Source organism: Bos taurus, chromosome 8, assembly GCF_002263795.3.
Source record: "Bos taurus isolate L1 Dominette 01449 registration number 42190680 breed Hereford chromosome 8, ARS-UCD2.0, whole genome shotgun sequence".
NCBI classification, from domain to species: Eukaryota; Metazoa; Chordata; class Mammalia; order Artiodactyla; family Bovidae; genus Bos; species Bos taurus.
This window is the reverse complement of record NC_037335.1, coordinates 74,454,174-74,479,846: the sequence shown is the minus strand read 5'-3', so window position 1 is coordinate 74,479,846 and position 25,673 is coordinate 74,454,174. Positions and strand designations below refer to the sequence as shown.

At 48.4% G+C, this 25,673-nt stretch overlaps 1 protein-coding gene across 5 annotated transcripts in view; it reads right to left on the bottom strand.

Annotated features, from left to right (window-relative positions):
* Positions 1-25,673, bottom strand: part of PTK2B (protein tyrosine kinase 2 beta) — a 138,287-nt gene that overhangs the window by 75,767 nt on the left and 36,847 nt on the right. For 3 of the 5 annotated variants that reach the window (XR_009495482.1, XM_059889217.1, XM_059889219.1), the window contains exon 1: positions 22,047-22,202. The gene's annotated coding sequence lies outside the window, so the exon portion shown is untranslated. 5 annotated transcript variants of the gene reach the window in all.

Genomic DNA, 25,673 nt, shown 5'->3' with positions numbered 1-25,673 from the left:
GGAAATACCATGGACAGAGAAACCTGGTGGGCTATAGTCCATGGGGTCGCAAAGAGTTGGACACGACTGAGAATGCACACACTGTCTGTCTCTCTGGTTAAATATAAGCAAATATTAAGTGGCTCCCACAAGGCTAGAAGCTGGCCCTGTTTCTCCTTCCGACCTCCAGCTCCCCTTCTGATGGTCTGACTTTCTTATTTTCTGTGCTCTCCACATAGCCCAGAATGGCAAATCCTCCATTTGCCAATCCAGAGCTTGACTAGAGAGCAAACAGACCCCATATGTAGATAACAGCATCCCACTCAAAGCAGGAATTGGGGTGAAAAGGCAGAGAGGGAGCTCAATAAAAGCTACCAAGAGAACCTGGAGCTACAGAAAGTTACCCTCAGGCCAAGACAGTCCTCCAGTAGACCAGAGCACATGGCAAGGCCTGGTGGGGGGCTCTTTGCCACAGGTCTCCAGCCTGAGCCCACGTTCCCTTCCTTCTCCCCTGCACACTCGTGGAAGGCTCACTTCTGAGAACTGGCAGCAGTTCACACAAAGACTGTTCAGCCCTAACAACAAATTGAGAAGGTAGGTACTGTTATCACCCACCTCATGGATGGGACAGCTGAGGCTGAGCAAAGTGACTTCCCGAAAGTCACAGAGGAGGCAGAGACCAGATGGGATTCCCACATTGTCTTGAGGGCTCTGAGTGTGGGCTCTTGACCGCCACACCTGCAGTAACTGTGTCTGGGATGACTTGGGGAGGGGGCCTCAGCATACAGACAACAGCAGGGTAATTCCCTTTGGGGTTCTGAATTCTAATGGTGAAAACAGTGGACTATTTGCCCTGATACATAACACCTAACAGCACTTGGACTCTGCCTTCTTCAGCTGGCTGTGAGCTCATGTGCTAATACACGTATGGATAAAGATTCTCTCCTTGACCAAACTTTAGTCTGGCCCCTCTGAGCCCCTCTGCTCTATTAGGCCTGGATATCAGCTTCTGTTCTTGTCTTTGTAGAGTCCAGATTTTAGTAAGAATCTCACTAAGCAGGTTTAGTCAGAATTCCCTACTTTCTATAGCTCCCTACTCCCACCCCCAAAGTAACATCTGATCACTGTAGTGTGCCTTCAGTAAGAATCCTGTTAGGTTAACTTAGAAAAGAAATACCCTGTCCTCTTACTCTGTCTATCCACTGACCCCCATCCCCCACTGTGGTTCTTGGCAATAATTTCCTCTTTCCCTTGTTTTGTTTCAATTTCTTTCCCCTATTGCAAAAACCCACTGTAGTAGTTCCCTTGAATAAGGTCTGCAATGGCACCCCACTTCAGTACTCCTGCCTGGAAAATCCCACGGATGGAGGAGCCTGGAAGGCTGCAGTCCATGGGGTCGCTGAGGGTCGGACACAACTGAGCGACTTCACTTTGACTTTTCACTTTCATGCATTGGAGAAGGAAATGGCAACCCACTTCAGTGTTCTTGCCTGGAGAATCCCAGGGACGGGGGAGCCTGGTGGGCTGCCGTCTATGGGGTCACACAGAGTCGGACACGACTGAATTGACTTAGCAGTACTTAGCAGTACCATTCTTTAGCGAGCCTCTGAACATTAATAGTTTTGCTTTAACAATTTACAAGTGTAAATATCCCAAAGCATGGTGGCTCAGTGGCAAAGAACCCACCTGCCAATGCAGGAGACTCGGGTTTGATCCCTGGGTCAGGAAGATCCTCTGGAGAAGGAAATGGCAGACCACTGCAGCAAATTTACCTGGGAAATCCCATGGACAGAGAAGCCTGGCGGGCTACAGTCCATGGGGTCGCAAACAGTCGGACACGACTGAGCAACTAAAGGACAAGAAGTCTCATCTTAGTTTCCATGACTGGGCCCTCTGAACTGGGGCCCAGTCATCTACTTTTTAAATCACATCCTAGGTGATTCTGATACATAACACTGAGGGTGCAGAATGGCTGGTTTGGCCTTTGTCTCCCTGCTGAGCACTTAGTTTCAGAGAGACTAAAATCTGAGAACTCTTGGCTGAACCCCAGGTCTCCCCATTCCCAGGCTGCAGGCTCCCACTAGCAGGGTGGTGTCTGATAAACACTTGATGCAGACAGGTCTCAGTGAGTTATGATTCTTAAGTGTGGGACCTTCCTGGCTGTCATCGAGACTGAGTGCAAAGCACAGTATTGGTTTCTATTTCAGTTTCTTGTTGTTACCCAAGCCTATTATTGGGAAATGGACTGAGCGACAAGAGACAGGTGGCTTCAGTTATTTAGAGCTCGGAAAAATCAGAAAATTTGGGGGAACTCGGGTCTTTGAAAACTCTAGCCACCCTAGTTCCAAGGGAGGGAAACCCTCAGTGTAGTGGCAAGAAATCCCCCAGCTTATACCCCTTCTCTCACTATCTTCTCAACTACTTCTCAAAGTGTGATAGGATATTTGTTTCCTCCCCTGGTTAGAAAAATAAAACAAAATACAAAGGGAAAACCCAAGCCAAAATTCCCTGAGCCCAAAAGGTAGCAAAATTACTGTTAGCCTTTTACAAGGGCTATGCAAGGAAAAGGTCTCATGTACCCAAAGGCAGGCATACAAATGATGCCAGGTGGCCAGGCTAGGATGGGGAAGAACTGACCCTTAGGGACTCAAGTTTGAGTCATGATTTGAGTAGGAGGCCCCGAGAATGGGGGTTTATGGGCAGAAAGCTCAGCAATGTGCCATCAAAAAAAAAAAAAAAAAAAACAAAGAAAGGAAGGAAGGAAAAATGAAAGAGAAAGAAAGAAGGAGCCTGGTATTTCTCCATAGTTTTGTCTTTCTCACCCAGGTATAAAATTTCACTCATACATTACTTTCCATCTGTTCTAAAAAGTATTTAATAAAGAGACTACTTAGGCATATACAATTAAAGTAATATTAAAAAAAAACTCCAGAGATTCGATGCATATTCATTACACAAATATATATGCTCCCATGGTTACAACCAGCTGCATGCAGAAAAGGAGACAGAGAAATTAAAATGGTTGTGGTAAAAAGGTGAGTAAGCATTCTCTTTTAATGCGTTTGATTTCAGTGACACATATTTCTCAAGAATCATTTGGGCTACCTCCCGAGGCATAGTGGACCCCAGCCCAGGCGTTTGTGTTCCCTAGAGACCAGGTAGGGGTCAGAACCTTGGGGTCTGGTTCTATAAAAGTCATGAATCTAGCTCCCCACATGTCAGATGTAAGTCTATGTTTGGCATAACGGTTCTTGGCCCTTTCTTCCTTTAGTTGGTCTTTCACTGAGGTTTCTGAAAGCACACAGGAAGTCAGAAAAAAGAATAGCAACCCCACTCCTCCACAGCTTCACCACAGATGAGAGGCAGTGGGGGGTGGGGTGCAGAGCACAGCAGATCCCAGAAAGGGCCCCGTGTCAGAGGAGGGGCGTGGGGACTGGTGGGCCCTCCGTGCCCCACCGGGCAGGGATGGGAGACGGCAGAAATAGGTGGGAGGGTAGCAGCAGGCAGGGGTTACGTCCACAGCCAGGTCTTGTAGGGTCTCCAGAGGAACCCAGCTCCGGTACCTCCCTCCTTCTGTTGGCTGAGAATTTTCTGGGTACCTCACATACACCCACAAAAGCTATAGCATGTGAATTCTTTTGAATCCCATCTAACTTAAATGCCAAAGAAATGCTTGGTTAACTATGCCAAGTCACCTTACCTGCTGGGACCTCAATTTTTTCATCTAAAAAGTGAGGGTAAGAGGAAGATTTTTTCTAACAAAGTCTAGAGCATGAACATTTCACTTTAAAAGGGGTTCCTGGGGTGGCTCAGCTCATTGTTTGGCTGAAAATGCTTCCATTTTTGCAACCCCCGACCTAAGTCCTTTTCAATGGCCCTGAGTTCCAGGCTAGAACTGCTGGACTAGGTTAGATGCCTCTCAAAGGGCCCTCTTAGATGGAAAAGTCTGGAAGCTGAGGTCATTAGCCCCAAGGAGAGACCCTGGGTCATTGAAACAAGGGCAGGGAGGGGTAAGTCATGAGTACAAAAAGAAAAGGAATGATTTGGGATATTGATGAGGGAGAAAACATAATGACTCTGATTATAAACTCATTGGTGGTGAGAACCAGAGCTGAAGGGGCTCATAAATGATATATTTTTACCTCTTCTGTCTTATTTTTACCTCACCAGTAGGTGAGGAAACTGAGGTCGGAGATGTCAAGTGACCTTCCCAAAGACACAGAGCTGAAATCTTGATGTGAGGGAGCAGAGCAGGGGCCCTTTGATGTGTCAGCCACAGAACTTGGGGGGCCCGAGTCTTTGTCAGGAGGTGCATCTCACCAAAAGGGAATCCCCTGTGGGTGCTAGAGTCCAGGCGACCCTATAGGGACTGACTATGTAGGTGATGCCAGCCAGGAACAGGGTTAAACAGAGGAGGACTCTGCCTTCTAGAACCTTCTGTATCTCCCTCTAACACTTCTGTGGTCTTTACCTTGCCCTGCCCATCGTGGACAGCCCTCTTGGGAGAGCTTTCTTGCTGCCCAGAAAGGAAGTCTACATTTCAATGGCGAGCTAAGCTAGAAACAGGGCTTTCCCAACGACTTAGCGGTAAAGAATGTCCCTGCAATGCAGGAGACGCAGGAGACACGGGTTTGATCCCTGGCTCAGGAAGATCCCCTGGAGAAGGAAATGGCAACCCATTCCAGTTTTCTTGCCTGGAGAATTCCATGGACAGAGGAGCCTGGTGAGTTACGGTCCATGGGGTCGCAAAGAACTGGACACGACTGAGTGACTAACACTTTCACACTTTCAAACTAGAAACACTCCCCCCTCACACAAGTAGTCGAAAGTAACAGTCCACAGAGCAATTGTCCTTCTCCTTCTTCCTCTCTCTCGAGGTGGTCCTGATTCCTTTACAGAGGAAGAGACATTGGCTTAGAAAAGTTAAGGTCCATGCTCAGCTGGAAACAGAACTGAAGCCTCCCAATCAACAGCCGAAGGAGGCCTTCTGGGAGAACAAAGTTCATATCATGCTGGAAGAAGCACATGTTTGGAGGTCTGTCCTGGTTCAGGGCACTCATCTGGGACAAATTCTGTTACCTATCGGCATCTCAGTGTGCTCACCCACAAAATTTAGGTATGTTAAAATACTATCTTCCCTAGAACTGCTATGAAGAGGAATGAAAAAAACTGTATATAAAAGCATTTCAGAGGGGCTTCTCTGGCAGCCCAGTGGTGAAGAGTCTGTCTTGGTATGCAGGGGACATAGATTTGATCCCTGATCTGGGAAGATCCCTCACTGATGCAGAACAAAGAAGCCCGTGCACCACAACTACAGAAATTCAGACGCTCTGGAGTCTGTGCTCCACAACAAGAGAAGCCATCGCGATGAGAAACCTGCACACAGCAACTAAAGAGTAGTCCTGCTGTCTCCAACTAGAGAAAGCCTGTGGGTAGCAACGAAGACCAGCACAGCCAAAAATAAATACATAAATAAAATGAGTGAAGGACAGGAAGCTGGCGTGCTATAGTCCATGGGGTCGCAAAGAGTCAGACATGACTTAGCAACTAAACATTACAACAATATTAAAAAAAACAAAAGCATTGGGGAAACACTAAATCCTTGAGCTTTGGTCATAATCATACCTAATCCACAATCCCTGGGTTCCTTCAAGCATCTGCACAAACATTTCCGTGACAAAGACTCATTCCTGTCAAAGAAACTCATTTGTCCCATGTTGGGGCCAATTTCAGTACTAGAGAGGTTTTTCCTGTGATATGTTAAAGGCACTTTTCTGTATCAGTAAGTGCTGGACCTGCCTCGGGAGCTGCTAATCATGAGCTCTGCCCCTTCACCTATCCTTGGCACAGCCAGTCCTGGTTCCAAACACAAGGCTGCAGGGAAACAGAGGGGTTTGCAGGACTCTCGGCTCATTCCATACCAGAACCACCTGCTGCACATACACATCTTAATGCCAAGAAACCCATAGAAATCATATGGATGAGCTATGCCAGCACCAGTGTGATGGTAACTGGACACCTCCAGAGACCACTCAGCCTGCAGACTTGCCTGGCCTGAGCCTGCCCCAGGTCCCAGGTCTTTGGATCTAGACTTAGGTTCTTAGGACCTAAGAGCTGCATATGTGTTGGCTCAGATGGAAAAGAATCTGTGTACAAAGAAGGAGACGTGGGCTCGATCCCTGGGTCAGAAAGATCCCCTGGAGGAGGAAATTGCAACTCATTCCAATTTTCTTGCCTGGAGAATTCCATGGACAAAGAAGCTGGGTGGGCTACAGTCCACGGGGTTACAAAGACTCAGACATGACTGAGCGACTAACTCTTCACTTCACTTCATGGGTTTTGAAGGGCTTCCCTGGTGACTCAGCAGTAAAGAATCTGCCTGCCAATGCAGGAGACATGGGTTTGATCCCAGGGTCGGGAAAATCCCCTGGAGGAGAGAATGGCAGCCCACTCCAGTATTCTTGCCTGGAAAATTCCATGGACAGAGGAGACTGGCGGGCTACAGTCCATGGGATCACAAAGAGTGGGACATGGCTGAGCGACTAAACAACAACAGACTTTGAAGACCAGATCTTCCCCATGGCCTTGTAGTCACCGATGTGGCTCCTGGGGACATTCAGTCCACTCTGAGCACTGATCCCTGCTCATCCTCGAGCTGGGGTGGCAACCACACCTGCCCCCTTTAGTCCCCATAGCACCCGTTGAGCAGACTCACCTCCCACTCGTGCTATTCTCAGCTGTCAACATCGCCATCACCACCACCATCGTTTGTCAAGTGTCTAATTGCACATGGCCATGTGCCAGGTGAGGGGGAATAAAGAACCCAGAGCATGGGCTGCCCCACATGCCATTGCAGCCCACAGTCCTTCTGAGAGCAAACAGCTGGTATGGGCAGAATGCTGAGCCTGATGTGGATGGACACAGTGCACTTGTTGTATGCACTGGGCTCAGTGGGGAGCCGGGCTAAGTGCATAATGGGGGATGGGATTCGGGTGGCGGGAGGCCCACTATGGGAGAGACGTGTGGGCCAGAGCAGAAATGCAGCCTCAGGAGACAGGGCTATGGGCTTCCTGTGCTGAAGCCCTCCCCACAGGTCCTCAGATGTGACTGCATTTGGAGACTCGGCCTTTAAAGAAGTAATAGGGAAAAGTGAAGTCAATAGTGGCTCAGTGATAAAGAATCCATCTGCCAGTGCAGGAGATGTGGGTTTGATCCCTGGTCCGGGAAGATCCCGTGGAGAAGGAAATGGCAACCCACTCCAGTCTTCTTGCATGGAGAATTCCACGGACAGAAGAGCCTGGTGGGCTACAGCCCATGGGATGTCAAAGAGTCAGACATGACTGAGTTACTAAGAACAGTAGCAGTAGCGCAGTAGAACTCAAGGTCTATCAGGCAGAATGAGTGGGTGGGGCAAAGAAAGAGGAAACTTTATTTTAACAGGGAGGATATCAGGCAGCAGGTTGGGAATGACTGGATTACAGTTGATAAGCCTGATGATAGGAAGGGAAATAAGCTGCCCAAGTGAGACACTTGGAGGGCCAACAAAGCTGAAACCAGTGTGGCACCTCCTCCCCCCAGGCTGCATTTGCTTGCAGACCCTGCTTCCAGGTCTTCCTTGTGCCTCTAGGGCAGAGAAGGGGAAATCAGGAGCTTTGCTGCACTACCAGAAACTGCAGTTCCCACCTGCCCTAGGAACCCCAGGGGCTTCCCAGGTTGTTCAGTGGTAAAGAATCCACCTGCCAAGGCAGGAGAAGTGGGTTTGATTTCTGGGTTGGGAAGATCCCCTGGAGAGGGAAATGGCAACCCACTCCAGTATCCTTGCCTGCGAAATCTTATGGACAGAGGAGCCTGGCCGTCTACAGTTCAGGGGGTTGCAAACAACTGGACACAACTTGGCGACTAACAACAACAGGAGCCCCAGATGTTGCTAGCTAGTCCACATTCTCCCATTGTGGGCTTTTATGCATGAGGAATCCGTGCCTGCTCCCTCTAGCTCCTTCTAACCACAGAGAGTGACCAAAGGGGCACTGGGTTCCAGGCCCTTCTCTGAAGTGAACCTGAGACTTTGACTGAGTCTGTTTACCTCTTTGGGTCCAGGGTCCCCTCTGAACAAACCAAGAGTAAGGCTGGACTTTTGGGTTACCTCTGGCTCAGAGGTGCTACCTGATTAACAGCACCTCTGGGCTGGAAGGAGACACAGGCATCACTTGGTCTGGCGCTCCCCTCCTGGTGCACCTGGAGAAACCCATCTCCCCAGCCCCCAGGCACATGGGCCGAGCCTTGTTAATCACCATGTTTCCTGGTTTCTGTGTTTGGTGCTCTGACTCCAGGGGCTGCGCTGACTCTGGAGGGACTGCTCCTCCCTCTGCTAGCAAATTCTTGAGAAGGTGCTTTTCATGTACAAACCTGCCAATCCTGAGTCCCTCAGTTCAGTTCAGTTGCTCAGTCCTGTCCAATTCTTTGTGACCCCATGGACTGCAGCAGGCCAGGCTTCTCTGTCCAACACCAACTTTTGGAGTTTATTCAAACTCATGTCCATTGAGTTGGTGATGCCATCCAACCATCTCATCCTCTGTTGTCCCCTTCTCCTCCCGCCTTCAATCTTTCCCTGCATCAGAGTCTTTTCAAATGAGTCAGTTCTTCTCATCAGGTGGCTAAAGTATTGGAGTTTCAGCTTCAGCATCAGTCCTTCCAATGAATATTCAGGGTTGCTTTCCTTTAGGATGGACTGTTTGGATCTCCTTGCAGTCCAAGGGACTCTCAAGAGTCTTCTCCAACACCACAGTTCAAAAGCATCAATTCTTCAGTGCTCAGCTTTCTTTATAGTGCAACTCTCACATCCATACGTGACTACTGGAAAAACCATAGCTTTGACTAAATGGACCTTTGTTGGTAAAGTAATGTCTCTGCTTTTTAATATGCTGTCTAGGTTGGTCATAACTTTTCTTCCAAGGAGCAAGCGTCTTTTAATTTCATGGCTGCAGTTACCACCTGCAGTGATTTTGTAGCCCAAGAAAACAAAGTCTGTCACTGTTTCCATTGTTTCCCCATCTATTTGCCATGAAGTGATGGGACTGGATTCCATGATCTTCATTTTTTGAATGTTCAGTTTTAAACCAACTCTTTCACCCTTCTCTTTCACTTTCATCAAGAGGCTCTTTAGTTCCTCTTTGTTTTCTGCCATAAGGGTAATCTGCATATCTGAGGTTATTGATATTTCTCTCTGCAATCTTGATTCCAGCTTGTGTTTCATCCAGTTCGGCATTTTGCATAATGTACTCTGCATATAATTTAAATAAGCAGGTGAAAATACACAGCCTTGACGTACTCCTTTCCCAATTTGGAACCAGTCCATTGTTCCATGTCAGTTCTAACTGTTGCTTCTTGACCTGTATACAGATTTCTCAGGAGGCAGGTCAGGTGGTCTGGAATTCCCATCTCTTGAAGAATTTTCCACAGTTTGTTATTATCCACACAGTCAAAGGCTTTGGCATAGTCAATAAAGCAGAAGTAGATGTTTTCCAAGAATCCTCTTGCTTTTTCGATGATCCAATGGATGTTGGCAATTTGATCTCTGGTTCCGCTGCCTTTTCTAAATCCAGCTGAGTCCCTAATCACTCCTAATCACCTTATTTATTGGGTTCTCATACTCTGGTCACTACCTCCCTCTCCTCATCACCCCAGGGCCAGGTATCAGACAACCAGAGACAGTCCCTATGCCCCAGAGTCCTCTGATGTTATTCAGAAAAAAAATCACAGGGAAGGCTCTTCCCCATGTTTCCCCCCCTCATTCCCTCTGCCTCCTGACACAGCCTGGTGCTTCCCCGTGTGGCCCTCTGTGTAGCGTGTTCTTCCTCTTATTCTAGAAACCCATATGTATAAACTTCTTCCTGCATGACATGCATGCTAAGTCACTTGAGCTGTGTCCAACTCTTTGTGACCCTATAGACTGTAGCCTGCCAGGCTCTTCTGTCCACAGGATTCTTCCTGCATGACTGTCATCTCCATGTCTGCACATCTTTCCAGACCTGCTTAAATATAATCCCTGGTTGGGCTTCCCTGACGGCTCAATAGTAAAGGATCTGCCGGCCAGTGCGGGAGTCATGGATTTGAGCTCTGATCCAGGAAGATCCCACATGCTGAGGAGCAACAAAGCCCACATGCCACAACTATTGAGCCTGTGCTCTGGAGCCTGGGAACCATGACTACTGAAGCCTGTGCACCTAAAGTCCATGCTCAGCAATGAGAGAAACCATTGCAATCAGAAGACCATGAACCACCACTCTTTACAATCAGAGAAAGCACATGCAACAATGAAGACCCAGCACAGCCACAAATAAATAACTGAAATTATTAAAAAATAATAACAAGCCCCGATCTCCTCAAAACTGCAATGGCTTAGAACCCTGGGCCTGTATGCAACGCCTTTAGGGTTAAAATCCCCACTAGTCAACCTCCTATTGTCGTAAGAATATTTTCATTGCCTATGTGTACCACCCATGAAGGAGGTTTGGGACTCTTGATACAGTCATCCTCCAGTCTAAAGATCAAATCCCCTCTGTAGTCCCCATGGCCATGGGGCTTTAATGTGTTATGCATTATGCCTTTCTACTTCCAAGGAGCCTTCTTTGCTAGAAAAATCTGCATTATGCTCACCACAAACCTGCCTTTTCATGACTGTTGGTCCCTGATTTGATGCCTGCCCTCTGGGGATGTACCAAACTGGTGCAATCCCAAACTTCCATATGACATCCCTTCAGCTTTTTAAAAAGCAGCTCTTGGTTCCCCTAGAGGCTTTTCTTCTCCCATCTTAACACCCCTAGTTCCCTCACTGTGTCTCATTAGTGGAAAGTCATGTTTTTCATGATTCTGTAACTCTAGAAGTTTCCATCCCAAGGTCCATCTCTGAGTATTGGGCTTGAAGAAGAAAAGACACCCTGACCTTAAAGATGCCTGACTTACATGTGACCACTTCTTCTAGGTTTTCACAAGATTTTGAATGTGAAATCAAATTTTTAAATGTTGCTATGAACTCACAAAACATGGTAGCAGCATGGGGCTGCTGGTCCTCTCCCAGCCACTCGCTTAAGGCCAATTCCCTCCGGATGGCTCGGCTGTTCCCTGTTTGGAGGGAATCTAGAGCTTTCCCACCTCCACCCAAGATCCTTCCCAGTCATAGCACTCTGGAGGGCCTGTGGCCATGGCGCTGCTTTGGATAGAAGCTTGTTAGAGAATCTTGTGAGGAGACCTGGGCAAGATCTTGGTGAGTGCTTTGAACAGTCTTATCCTTGCTTCTCCCTCTGCTCTCACAAGGAAAGGACACAGCCTGCTGTTGGCACAGGCTCTCTGCTAGGGGAAGCGGGGGGTGGTGGTGGGGTGCTGATGTTCAGGTCGGGTGTCTCTGTTCCTATAACAGTGAATAAGTGAAAGTGTTAGTCACTCAGTCATGTCCAACTCTTTGTGACTCCATGGACTATAGCCCACTAGGCTACTTACTCTGTCCACGGAATTCTCCAGGCAAGAATACTGGAGTAGATAGTCATTCCCTTCTCCAGGGGATCTTCCCTACTCAGGAATTGAACCCAGGTCTCCCACATTGCAGAGTGATAGTAATAGACATGAGAGCAGCAGGTCAGGAGTGGGTGATGGAAGCTAAGCCAACAGGTTGGGGGTACCTCATGGCAGGGGGGTGGCAGCCCCAGCTCAGATGTCTAACCTCTACACAATCACTTCTGTTTTTTCATGTGCTCAGTCATGTCTGACTCTTTGTGACCTCATGGACTGTAGCCTGCCAGGTTTATTTGTCCATGGGATTTTCCAGGCAAGAATACAGGAGGGGGTGGCCATTTACTTTTACAGGGCATCTTCCCCTGGCCCAGGGATCAAACCCACATCTCTTGTGTCTCCGCATCTCCTGTGTATTGCGGGTGGATTCTTCATGCACTGAGCCAGTGAGGAAGCCTTCTATTTTTTTTTTTTTTTATATAAGAAGCTAGAAATTCAGACTTTTAATGAGAACTCTTCAAGATGTTGGCACAAACTTATAAAGTACAGCGTAAACCATCAACAATACATCTTTGGATTGGACAGAGCTCCAGGACATCTAGTTTGCATCCTGTCCTGACCTCAGCCAGGGTTACCCTTCCCTTCAGGATAGGGTGGTCACTCAGTGATTCCTCAAGGACTTGCTCAGCTAAAACATCCTCCAGCCATGGGTCCTGGGGCTGGTTGATTGTGATGTGTCAATTTGACTGGGGTGCCCAGATATTTCATCAAAGATTATTCTGCATATTTCTGTAGGAGTATTTTGGATTAAGGTTAACATTTGAATTCCCTGGAGAAGGAAATGGAAACCCACTCCAGTATTCTTGCCTGGAAAATTCCAAGGACAGAGGAACATGGTGGGCTATAGTCCATGGGTTTGCAAAGAGTCAGCCATGACTGAGCATATCAGCACATAACATTTGAATTGGTAAACCAAATAAAGCAGATTTCCCTCCCTAATGCAGGTGGGCCTCATCCAATCAGATGAAGGCCTAACAGGTTTAAAAAAAAATGCTGAACTTCCCCCAAATAAGAGAGAATTCTTCCTGTCTTATGGCCTTGGAAGTAGGACATTGGATTTTTCCTGTCTTTTGATTTTGAACTAAAATACTGTCTTCTTCTGAGTATTGAGGCTGCTGGCTCCAACTATACCACTGTCTCTCCTGGGTTTCCAGATTGGGACTTCAGATCTTGGGATTTGTCAACCTCCATAATCACATAAACCAATGTCTTATAATAAATCTCTTTATACATTCACATATACATGCAAACCACTCAAGTATTATTGCCTGGAAAATTCCATGGATAGAAGAGCCTGGCAGACTATAGTCCAGGGGTTTGCAGACTTGAACATGACTCAGCACATAGCATGTATATACACACACACACATATATATGCATCATATATATGAGATACATATATATTACTATATGTATACCCATCTCCTACTGTTTCTGTTTCTCTGGGAAACCCTGACTAATACAGTCTTTCCTTAACCAAAAGAGAACTATAAGTCCGAAGAAGCTATATATTTTACTGAATGAAAACATCATTTCTGATTCTCTGCCTGGCCATTTACACCATATTTTTAGTGTTAGATGTAAGAAATATAATAACAGTAACAACTACCATTTATCAAGCACTTTTGTGCACCATGCATGACGATAGGGGACATGCATATACACATATATACACACACATCCGTACACGTGTACTTTCTTAATCTGAACATCACCTAGTCCTTTATTGGAATACATGAGTATCAAAGGGACAAGAGCCATATCAATCCTTCCCACCAATGATGCTCGTGCCTGGCAAGTACTTACCAAGAAGGGGGTGGTCAATAAATTATGCATTGAATTAAATGTTCTTAAAAAGAGATACAGTTAATATCCTCATGTTACAAGTGGGGAAATGGAATCTCAGAGATGTTAATACCCAGGGTCACAAGACTAAGGAATGGTGGAGCTGAGACAACCCCAAGATCACTTGAGTGAGCATCCCACATTCCTGACCCTCTGCCCTCTTCCCAATGAAGATGGAAGAGCCTGGAGTCAGGGTGGTGGTCTCCAGTGCCTGACCTTGACATTCATGCCTACCTCTCTCTCAGCCAATGTGGATGCTTGGCGTGAGAGCCTTCACAGCTCAGCACCCCTCACCCGCCTGCACACTGATAGCCCTGCTACCAAGCTGTCCACTGAGGTTTCGAAAGACTAATTTGAGCATCTAACCACAGTTTCATCTTTAAAAATAAGACAAAAGCAAGACAGGAAACTGGCTGCAGAGGTCTTTGTTCACCTCCTTTTTTCAGAACTGCCTCAGGGAACAGAGGAGGACTGAGCAGGCAGACGCCCAGGCTGAGAGGCCAGATCATAGAGTGACTGAGGGGAGGCTGACCACTCTTGGCTCTGGCAAGGAAGAAGGCTTTGAGGAAATGTGCACAATTTCTAGAAACTATCCCATCCTTACATTTGGCCTCTGTAACCCAACGTGGGTCAAGCTGCACAGCAAGCTGGCAGATAAACAGTGGGTGGTGAGTGCAGTTAGGTGAATGGCAAAACACAGCAAGCACAGGAAAGAGGCAGGAGGGGGATGAGAAGGAGGAGCTCCAGATGGACCACAGAGAGATGGGAGGTTTACCAAATCATGGATGCCCATGGGACCCATCTGGAGTAGAAGGCACAGCAAAGGATGACTAAGAACTTGGTCTGGAATGTGGCCGCATACACTAGTCTCTTCATTTGCTTCTTAATGACCAACCCCTTCCACCAGCATGTCTCTGGAAAGCATCATTGTCTGGATCCCTCCAGGGGCCATTTCAGTCCCTAAGTACCCTGGGTATGCCACTTTTGCTTTATCTAGAACAAACAACAGTCTGGTTTCTCCTTCTGTCCCAGAAGCAATGAGCTCTCGTTTCAATGATTGCGATACAACACAGCCAGGACTTCCTTGGTGGTCCAGTGGTTAAGACTTTGCCTTCCAGCGCAGGGAGTACAGGGGGCTTCCCAGGTGGTACTAGTGGTAAAGAAAGTGAAGTTGCTCAGTCATGTCTGACTCTTTGCGACCCCATGGACAGTAGCCTACCAGACTTCGCTGTCCATGGGATTTCCTAGGCAAGAATACTGGAGTGGGTTGCCATTTCCTTCTCCAGGGGATCTTCCTGACTCAGGGATCAAACCCGGGTCTCCCACATTGTAGGCAGACACTTTACCCTCTGAGCCACCAGGGAAGCAGTGGTAAAGAAGCTGCCTGCCAATGCAGGAGACATAAGAGACCTGACTTCGATCCATGAGTCAGGAAGATCCCTGGGAGGTGGGCATGGCAACCCACTTCAATATTCTTGCCTGGAGAATCCCCATGGACAGAGGAGCTTGGCTAACTACAGTCCATGTGGTTGCATAGAATCTGACATGACTAAAGCGACTTAGCACCCATGCATGCAAGGAGTACAGGTTTGATCCCTGGTTGAGGAGCTAAGATCCCATATGCCTCACAGCCAAAAAAAACCAAAACATAAACCAAAGCAATATTGTAACAAATTCAATAAAAGACAAACAAAACAAAACAAAAAAACCCACACCCATTCTGAAAACAAAATAGGAGGGTCTGAGGACAACTGCAAGTCAGGGTGTTACAGTTCCTACCTTAATTCTTGGCACAGGACATCCCAGCAAGACATTAGTTGCTTATCTAAGCAGGAGGGACTGAGCCAGTTCTTAACAGTCTATGACTCAAGTCCTTAGTATATGAACCCTTGTATCACTTGACATTGGGTTCTTTGTAGGCCCAGGAACCCCAGGCCTAGCACAGGCTGGCTATAGCAGGGACCCATCCATGACTGGGAGGGGATTCTGTGATTACCAGATGGTTGAAGGAGGGCTACAGGGCAGGGAGGGAGGTGGAAGGATTTTAGGGGAAGACCTGTAAAAAGAGGAAAGTGAAGTCTAGAAAACATTGGGAGGAGTGAGGGCATAAAGAGGAGATGATATTCCTTTCTTCTTTTATCTCAATATCACAGCTCTGTTTATTCTGAGAAGCAACCAGCTGCAGCTCCAAAATAGATATGCCAAGAAACGCCTCTAATGACAAAATGTTTCTGCGGGAACCAAGGTTAGAACAGCTCTTTTCAAGCAATGGGAGCAGGAAGAGCCTAGAAGGGGACACTGACGGCTTCCCTCTTGTCCCTTCCAGTCCAGGGCAGTTGTGGTTCTTCCCAGAGTCCCCAGGGCTTGGAGCTGGACATGGCTCTGCCATCACTCGCAGGCCTGGGTAACAGTGATCAACCCTTCCTCATGAGGGCTCCCATGGCAGGGTGTGACAGATGGCTTTCCTCTCCCTGGACCTGAATGTCCTTTCCCAGCAGCTTTCCTGAGCTCAGGAGAGATAATGAGATGACCCAACAGAACCAGAGAGTTTGTTAACAGTGTGTTGGTACATGTACATGAAGAAAACAATGCACAGGAGGGAGTCCAACAGGCCAGGCAGACTTTTCTCAAGACTACTGCAGCAGGGGAGAGAGAATGAGTTCATCTCAATACAACAGAAGCAGCTGGGGGCTTACAGCAAACAGGCAGGAGAGGGAATTAGTGGATGGAAAATGACTAAGAGGAACTTGGTTAGGTGTCAAGGGTGGGGATATTCCAGCACTGAACTTGTCAGGCCCAGGATGGGGCCCCATTGAGAGGAGGGCTCCTGACTCAAGTTCAGTCAAGGACAGGGTCCTTGCCAGCAGGATGGAAGTAGAGAGTAGTTTTGGGATGAAAAGCTGCTGCCTCCTTTCTTTCCTTCTTCAGAAACAAAGCAGAATGAGCATCAGCTCTCCTAAGGGCCACAGGACGGTCATCCACTCATCCTGGGGCAGAGTGAAAGGACAGTTCTCACTACCTGGAACTGGTCACATGGGCAGTGTGGGCCATTCCCCACACAGAACAGCCCAGCCTAGGCCTGACTCCACTGAATCTTGATTCATGGGGCCTTCCTGGTCCCTGGCTCTGGACCTTTCTATTAACTGCCCAGAATGCAAGGTCTCCTTCTGCACCCCCAGTGCCCCAAGATGGTCCCTCAGGGAGGACTGGGCTGCCCCAAAGCCAATAGGGCCACTGGCTCAGGCTTCACAGGACAAAGGGCCTCTGTCATGATTTCTCAGTGAGTCTATTCACAAAGTCACCATGTATCTGTGTGTGTGTGTCTTGTATGTAAAACTATTAGTTGATGAAAGTAAACATTTAAACCACATCATGATATCCGTTGCCCTTCTTTGATAGTTGTGCTTTTTTAATGCAGAGAGCTTCCAAAAATGGAAGTAGTTCAGACTTCTCTAGAACCCGAGAGGCCCCATCATCAGGGAACTTTTACTTTTTGAAATTGAAGATTCGAATGCCAGGTAAGCCAGAGAATAGTCTCTCACCCTCTCCCTTCCCACCTTCTCTCCTCCACTTCCCTTGCTGCTTATCACTCCCCTCTGCCCAGCACCCACCCCACTCCCACCCTACAGCCCTCACACACTGACCCATAAGCACAAACACCCCAGAAAAACATGAGCTGGAGCCCTGAGCTGTTCTCTCGTGGAGTCTGTTCTACTGCCTCCCTGGGGGATAGAGGCTCTGTCGTGAGCAATTTGCATACTGTGCAGTCTGACCAGACGAGCACAGGAGCTCTGCTCAGGCGGTACGTCCCTGGCGGGGGGTGGGGGGGTGGGGGGGAAGCAGGGAGGGGAAGGTTAGGTAGCAAGGGGTACAAGGAAGAGGCTGCAGGTCTCTACCCTCCCCTGATGCCACTCTGATCTTGGTCTGGGACAGACTCTGCACCATTCAAGGCAGATGCTGATTGGGCAGCTGAAAGACCTCCTGCACTGAATGAGGCACCCACATCTTTAGAAGCTGGTTTTGCCTGGACAGACTGTGCCGTTTACATGGGAAACAAACTGGGTTATTGGAAAATCTACAGCGCCACAAGAGGGAGGGGTGGGAATTAGTCCAAAGTCTGAAATAAGTCTGAAGCCTACAGGGACACGGTAGGGTGGCTGAGCAGTCAGGTGGAGGCTGGCAAGTCTGAGATCAGGGTGACAGTGTCCTCTTCTGGGTGGGCTGACAGGTTTCTCACTCTGTCCTCACATGGGAAAAGAGGCTAAGGAAACTAGGAGGGGGTCTCATTTATAAGGGCACTAATCCCGTTCATGAGGGCTCCACCCTCATGACCTCATCACCTCCCAAAGGCCCCACCTCCTAAGATCATCACCTGAGGGGGTTACAGACTTGAACACATGGATTTGTGTGTAGTGGCAGGGTTGGGTGGGGTCACATATTCAGATCACATCAGATGGAGGGATTGAGGAGATGGGAGTGCCCAGGGGGTACCTGTCCTCAGGGAGGTTGAACTAATTCTGGAGTCCCCTAAGATTTTCTAGAATGTGCTTGCTTTCCCTGAGACTCAAGTCCCTAGCCTGATTTGCCTGTTGGGTTTCAGATTTCCTGTTGAGCACAGGAAGTGGAATGTCAGGTGGGTTACTGTCCTATTTGAGAAAGAGGCTGAGCAAAGGAGAGGGTGCTGGTAGGACTTCTGGCTGGAGGTCTTGTATTTCTGGGGTAACGCCAATGGGAAACATTATAACATGAGATCTGATGAGTGTTCTGAGTCCTTCTCTCAGGACCGCCCAGTCTGCAGCCCCTCATGACCTTACCTCACATCTGAACCCTCCCAGGGTCTGTTTTGTGGTCAGGAAGGTACATTTCCAACAACTATCCCCAACAGTACCCATCACTTGGGCCCCCTTCAGGATCTCTGGTTCTCAGATATGTGCCTCTTGCTTGCTGAGAGGGGGCCAGGTTATTAGTAATATATTATTATTACATTATTTGGGTTATAGTATTCCCAGGTGGTGCTAGTGATAAAGAACCCGCCTGCAAATGCAGGAGACATAGAGATACAGGTTCGATCTCTGGGTCAGGAAGATGCCCTGGAGGAGGGCATGGCAACCCACTCCAGTATTCTTGCCTGGAGAATCCCATGGACAGAGGAGCCTGGTGGGCTATGGTCCATAGGGTCACACAGAGTCAGACACCACTGAATCGACTTAGCACACACATGCATGAACACAACTATAGTTATAAGGTTAATATAATAACCTTAAAATAATAACATATATCGGGTATTTTTAATACACCAGTGACATAAATATTAACTTAATTCTCAAAATGAAGCAAAGAGGTCAATACTATTATTCTCCTGCCATGTTACTTGCGGAGAATAGAGAGGTTAAATGATTTTCCCAGGGTCATGGAGCTTGGAAGCTGCAGATCTGGCTCCCACTTCCTTCACAGTATATCACACATCTCTCAAGGAAACATACAGGACTTTGTCACAAAGTGGAGGAGAACAGCCACGGCAATGGCAGGTCCCTGTTCTTGCTAACTTGTTTCTTTTCCCATAGAAAGTGTGTATGGCGCTCTGCCAAGGTCAAGCCCTGTGTACAGCTGCTTTCCCAGGGTCTCCATCTGCATCCCTTCAGTCTGAGGCTGGACCTCAGGCCCTGTGATTACAATCAAATCCATGAGCGGGCTGACAGAAGAGGGATGACAAAGGCAAATGACTCGCCATGTGGGAACTTAGAGCCAAGCTAGGCAGACAGGCAGGCGTGTCCATAGATTAACTCCACGTGGCAAAGTGTCCTATGTGCTGGCAGAGGAGCATAGATCCAGTTATACCCACGAGCAAGGAAACAGGAGTTAACTTCACCTGAGGAGGCGCGGCATTGGGAGGTGGGAGTGGTGAGGTTTGTAATCAAAGTTTGTAAAACAAAGGAGATGGGCAGGTAAGGTTGTCAGCAAAGCCTAGAATAAATGTGGGCAAAACCACAGCAAAGGGAAGTTTTGCTGTGGATTCAGTCCAAGTGCCAAGGTTTATAAAGGTGATTCTACGCCCAACTATGCGTAAGGTGGATTTGCAGGGAAAGACTCTGGAGCCTGAAAGGTTGATTTACGCAAGAAGCACGGGAGTCTCGGCTAGGATAGGAGGTAGCAGTAAGGGATGGATAAAGGGAGGTGTCCGCAGAGAAGCTGCAGGCATCAGTAGTGGTTTGGAAGAGGCCCTGGTGTTGCCTACTACAACCTCCAGTTGCTGGCAGCCTGGTGAGGCTCTTTGTCAAGTCAGAGGAGGAGAAGCTTGGGTTGAACAGTTTTGTTGGGGGCTGGGGCCACCCAAGAGTGGGTAGAGAAAATATGAGGGTCAGGCATGCTTGCTTAACAACAGCTCAAGACTTCACAGGCCCAATTCTGTCACCCAAGGCTCCTGTTGACAAAGTCCATTTCAAATTCCATCTCTGTTATGAAGCTTTTCCTCCTGTCCTTCAATACGCTGACCTCTTAGGCCCAGTGAGGTGCACCTGGCTTATTGTGAACACGCAATGTTCATTTTTGGGACCACAGCTTTCTCATAAGCTAGAAATAGTACCTTATACTCTTCCTCCCCCCACCCCTGTTGTATTTAGCACAGGGCCTGGAATCTATGGAGAAGGTCACACCTTCAGGAGTATGGAATTGAACTGCTCGGTCCTGAACCCTGGAGTACATGCAGGTAGCTGCCTGAGGCTCCCTCCGGCAAGTCCACGGGATGTCCCTACAGCTCCTGGTGGATATGCTAGCAGCACAGCTCTGTCCCTTACTAGCTGTGTCCCAGGCACAGTTCCATCTATTCTGAGCCTCGGTTTCCTCCTCTGTGCAATGAGTTGATAACACAGATGTTTCAGACTTGCCTTAAGGATTTGACTTGAGGTTGCGTGTAGGATGTACAGCATGCAGGCGCCCCATGAACAGCGTCAGAAAGAGCAGGCCAGGCTCTGGGCCTAATCTTAGCTCTGCAGTGGCCTGGATATCTCCTTACTTCCTCATCTGCAGCCTGAGGGAGAGTAATCTTGACCCACAGGACTGGTGGGTGGGTGAGATGACCAGTAAGAATTCACAGACATGTGTCACAGAAACGCTTGGTGACTGGACTGGCTCAACACATGGCAGACTTTTCTGGGGGCTCTGCCAAGAGCTGTCACCCAGCCCACCCCAGGCTGGTGTGTGTGTTAAGTTGCTTTAGTCATGTCCGACTATTGGTGACCCTGTGGACTGTAGCCTGCCAGGCTCCTCTGTCCATGGGATTCTCCAGGTAAGAATACTGGAGTGGGTTGCCATGCCCTCCTTCTGGGGATCTTCCCAACTCAGGAATCAAACCTATGTCTCTTGTGTCTTCTGCATTGGCAGGCAGTTCTTTACCACTAGTGCCAACCCAGGCCAGAGCACAGGCCAGACTATGGGCCTCTGTCTCGCTCAGGGGAGGATTCCGACGATGAGAAAGATGGAGATTTGCTGCAAGAGTGTTGTGGGTTTGGAAGACAGGCAGAGCTAGACCCTATCAGAGACTCCTGGAGGTGAGAGTGGAACAATCCTGCAGCCTGAGCTTTAGCCCAGTTGCAGAAGCTCCGTCTTGGCCAACTTCTGCTTGAATTCCTCTAGCAATAAGAAGCTCACTATCTCAAACTGTGAGCAGTCTGTTCACACTATTCAAAGCTCTCATTATAGGCAGGCGTTTGTTTCCAGTCAGCCCAGATACACTGTTCTGTAACTTTCTGAGTCTGTCTCCCGGACCTCCACTTGACAAAGTGCATCTCACTTTCATGGAACAGCCTTTTGGTAGCAGAGAGCAGCTCACCTGCTCCTCCAGGGGTTCACCAGTCCTTCAGACATTTCTCGTGAGACACGACCTTCAGCTCCTTCATCTCCCTAGATCCTTCCAGCAAGCTTTGTACCATTATATGGAGATGGGGCCCTCAGAACTGGGTCCGAGACCACAGAAGTACCATGGCCTCCTAGACTGTGCTGGCCCAATACTGGTCCCTCTGCCAACAGGGAGACTTCCCTGAGGTCAATGGGACCCTGCCCTTTTCCCCACTTCCCACTGTGAGCAGCAGGATGGCTGCTCTCCTCAGAAGACCTGCCTCTGGAGCCCACATCACAAGGATTCCTGGCTGAACTCTGGCCGCGTGGGCATCACAGGCATCACAGGTCACAGAGAGGTGGGACAGTGCCTATAGAGCGGTGCCATGTCCGCATGATGGAACCTCATTTCCACCAAGCAGTTCCAGTTTTCACACGGGAATGGCTCTTTGCCTGCTTGCTGGTCTCTCCCATCCTGCTCTAACCAGGAAGGCCGGGGATGGACTTCTGAGGCTGGATCCTTCCTGCCCAGTCATAGCGCCTAGCATCACTCTGCTGGCCTTCCCAGGGAGTGGCAGGCTGCCGCATCAGGGTTGCCCACAAGACCAAAGGATGCATCACTGGTGGGAAGGTGAGGAGAAAGTGGAACAGTTCTGGGGACTGGTGGGGAGGGTGTGGGGATGGAGGTGGGGGTGGGGGTGGCAGAGAACAAGATGAAGCCCACTGTCCCAGGCCCCTGCTTTTCCCAAACACTTCCCAGTGGAAAACACAGACCGCCTCTCCCATAGGTGATAGATAAATTCACTCCAAAAATAAATCCCTACCAGGATGCTGCAGTGGGCTTGAAGGTCCAACCCTTTCAGTCCTGTTCAATCAGATCAGAGGGGTCTTGGAGGTAGCGGGGGTGGGACACGCTCAAAGCCTGGGTCTCAGAGCAATAAGGAAATGACACATACCTGCCATGCTGAGAGGGAGCCTCTGGGCGAATCACGCCCCGGAAGTGGAAAGGGAAGAACTGGTTGGCCCAGAGGAGCTCGGGGTGGGGGAAAGGGGAGGGGAATGAGGCCCTGGGAAGCTGGGGCTCCTGACTGCTGCAGGCTCTGACTTTTCAACTCCATCTGCCCTGCCTGCAGGCTTATAAACTGGGTCAGCAAAACTGGAGGAGGGAGAAGGCTTGAGGCCAGCCCTGGATTAGTACAGGCCTGCAAAGGGTTGGTCAGCAGTCTGTGTCCATAAATGGAAGTTCCGAAGGGAGACCAGGCCCGGGCTCCCCACCACCTGACGTGGGTAGGTTGGTAAACACCGAGAAGGTGCACACTCACACTCATGACTCAGACACTGTGTTTTCTTGGCACAAAAGGGCTGAGCTGGCTGCCAAGATGGATTTGAAGACGAGAAGAATTACTAAGGGAGGGTGTTGGATCACGGGGTCACCAGTGACAGGAAGTGGGGGGGTGTTGCGGAGGTGAGCTGGGAGGCTGCTCCATAGCCCCATGAATAGGGGTAGTTCACTGGGGACCCTGGGGGAGCAGGGTGGCTGGGCCTCCCCAGCACCCCATTTCCCCTGGGGAGGCACCTTGAACATTAGATGTAGAAGGGTCCTTCCAGACCCAGAGCTCTCTTCACCTTACAGAGAAGGGGCCTGGTGCCAGGTGCCCCTGACCGTAGTCCCATCAGGAAGTTGGAGAAAGAGCTGGGCTGTGGTTCTCCCATGGCTCTTTCCTGTAAAACATCCTCCCCACCTATCTTTCGGGTTTCCCAGGTGGCACTAGTGGTAAAGAACTTGACTGCCAATGCAGGAGATGTAAGAGAGATAGGTTCGATCTCTAGGTCAGGAAGATCCCCTGGAGGAGGGCATGGCAACCCACTCTAGTATTCTTGCCTGGAGAATCTCCTGGACAGAGAAGCCTGGTGGGTTACAGTACATAGGGTCCCAAAGAGTCAGACACGACTGAAGCGACTTAGCACGCATGCAGGCACCCATCCTTCATCACCCCCCGGGCTATTTGAATAACCAAAATGTTGTACTTGGAGAATAATCGAGGACCCTTTCTTGTGGTCATCATCTGGAAGGAGAAGAAATCCCCAGTCCTAGACCCATAAGACAAAAGAAACACAGTTCTTTTTTTTCCCCTCCATCCTGCCAGTCAAAGTATACCAGGTGCAGTGTTCCACAGACAAGTCTTTCACATCCTTTTTCTTTTTTTGTTCATCGCATATATGGCATCATCTGTGAGGGTATTTTGCAGTATTTTAGGGCATCGTGCCAGGGGAAATCCTGCCCCTGCCACCCATTCCCACACCTGTAGGGTTGGATCACATCGGGTGCCTGGTCCTCCAGCCTTTGTGACATTTGGGCTGCTTCTCTCCTGACTGCTGGCTGAATCAGGCCTCAGTTGGGACACAATAACATGCCTTTCCTTAGCTAAGGTTGCAAATTTACACTTATTCCTCAGGCTACCTGATTCAAGGCTTTCTCCTTCTCTGGGTGTCACCTTCTGGGAGGGCAGGGCAGATCTTCAGTCTGCACCGTAGCCCTCTGATCTCATTGGCTCAGTGACGTTTACTCACTGAAAAGAATGAAAGTGGGCTTCCATCAGGGTTAAGAACGTGAGATCGGCTGATTTACAGTCATAGTGAGACTGATCTAGTATAGATCTGGCCCGCCCTGCTCCAAATATGCAGAAATGCCGGACAGAATATAACAGAAAAATCTTATCACAGCCAACGTCGAGAGGCGATTCCTAGGTATCACAAATGGAAGGACTCACGGCCAGAGTAGATGAGTGGGGGCTGACACTGTGGAGACCCCAGGTCCTGGGGATGAACACACGCAGAGGGTGACTTCTGGGTCCAGATCCTTTCAAGGCAGGGGTGGAGCACAGAGAATAAATAGAGATGGGCCCTGGGAACACCGTTTACCAGCCCAGAGAGGTGAGAAAGCTTGACCTCTGTCTGGGGCCCGATTAAAAAAAGAAAGAAAGACTTTTTTCTTAGAAACCAAAGCCTGTGCCATTCTAGTAATGTACACCAAGAATTCTAATACAAGTAATTAAAACAAACAAATTCAAGAACTTCCCTGGTGGTCGAGCAGTTAGGACCCCTCACTTTCACTGCTGGGGCTGCGGGTTTGATCCCTAGTCAAAGAACTAAGATCCTACATGCCATGGTGGCGGCACGACTAAAAATAAATCAATGAAAACAAATGCAGAAATGGTGACAAGTGATTCTGGCAGAGGAAAAAACAAAACTCTTTGCTGAGGGGGAAGAATTCAATCAGAAATGAAGTGGGAATCCCCACTCTTCACATATACAAACACACAATTCAAAATTACAAACCATGCAGATTAACAAGCCACCTGTGGAGAAGGCTCAGCAGACAAAAATCATAGATTTGAAAAGCAAGACCTGGCCAGGGAACTAAACAGACATTTCTCCAAAGAAGACATACAGATGGCTAACAAACACATGAAAAGATGCTCAACATCACTCATTATCAGAGAAATGCAAATCAAAACCACAATGAGGTACCATTTCACGCCAGTCAGAATGGCTGCTATCCAAGTCTACAAGCAATAAATGCTGGAGAGGGTGTGGAGAAAAGGGAACCCTCTTACACTGTTGGTGGGAATGCAAACTAGTACAGCCACTATGGAGAACAGTGTGGAGATTCCTTAAAAAGCTGGAAATAGAACTGCCATATGACCCAGCAATCCTACTGCTGGGCATACACACCGAGGAAACCAGAATTGAAAGAGACACATGTACCCCAATGTTCATTACAGCACTGTTCATAATAGCCAGGACATGGAAGCAACCTAGATGTCCATCAGCAGATGAATGGATACGAAAGCTGTGGTACATATACACAATGGAGTATTACTCAGCCATAAAAAAGAATACATGTGAATCAGTTCTAATGAGGTGGATGAAACTGGAGCCTATTATACAGAGTGAAGTAAGCCAGAAAGAAAAACACCAATACAGTATACTAACGCATATATATGGAATTTAGAAAGATGGTAACAATAACCCTGTGTACAAGACAGCAAAAGAGACACTGATGTATAGAATAGTCTTTTGGACTCTGTGGGAGAGGGTGAGGGTGGGATGATTTGGGAGAATGGCATTGAAACATGTGTAATATCATATGTGAAACGAATCGCCAGTCCAGGTTCGATGCATGATACAGGATCTCGGGGCTGGTGCACTGGGATGACCCAGAGGGATGGTATGGGGAGGGAGGTGGGAGGGGGGTTCAGGATGGGGAACGCGTGTACACCTGTGGCGGATTCATGTTGATGTATGGCAAAGCCAATACAATATTGTAAAGTAATTAGCCTCCAATTAAAATAAATATATTTATATATATATATATATATAAAAAGAAAAGCAAGACCTGGGGTTAACAGAATAATTCCAGGACCATAAAGAGTCTATTTCAAATATGT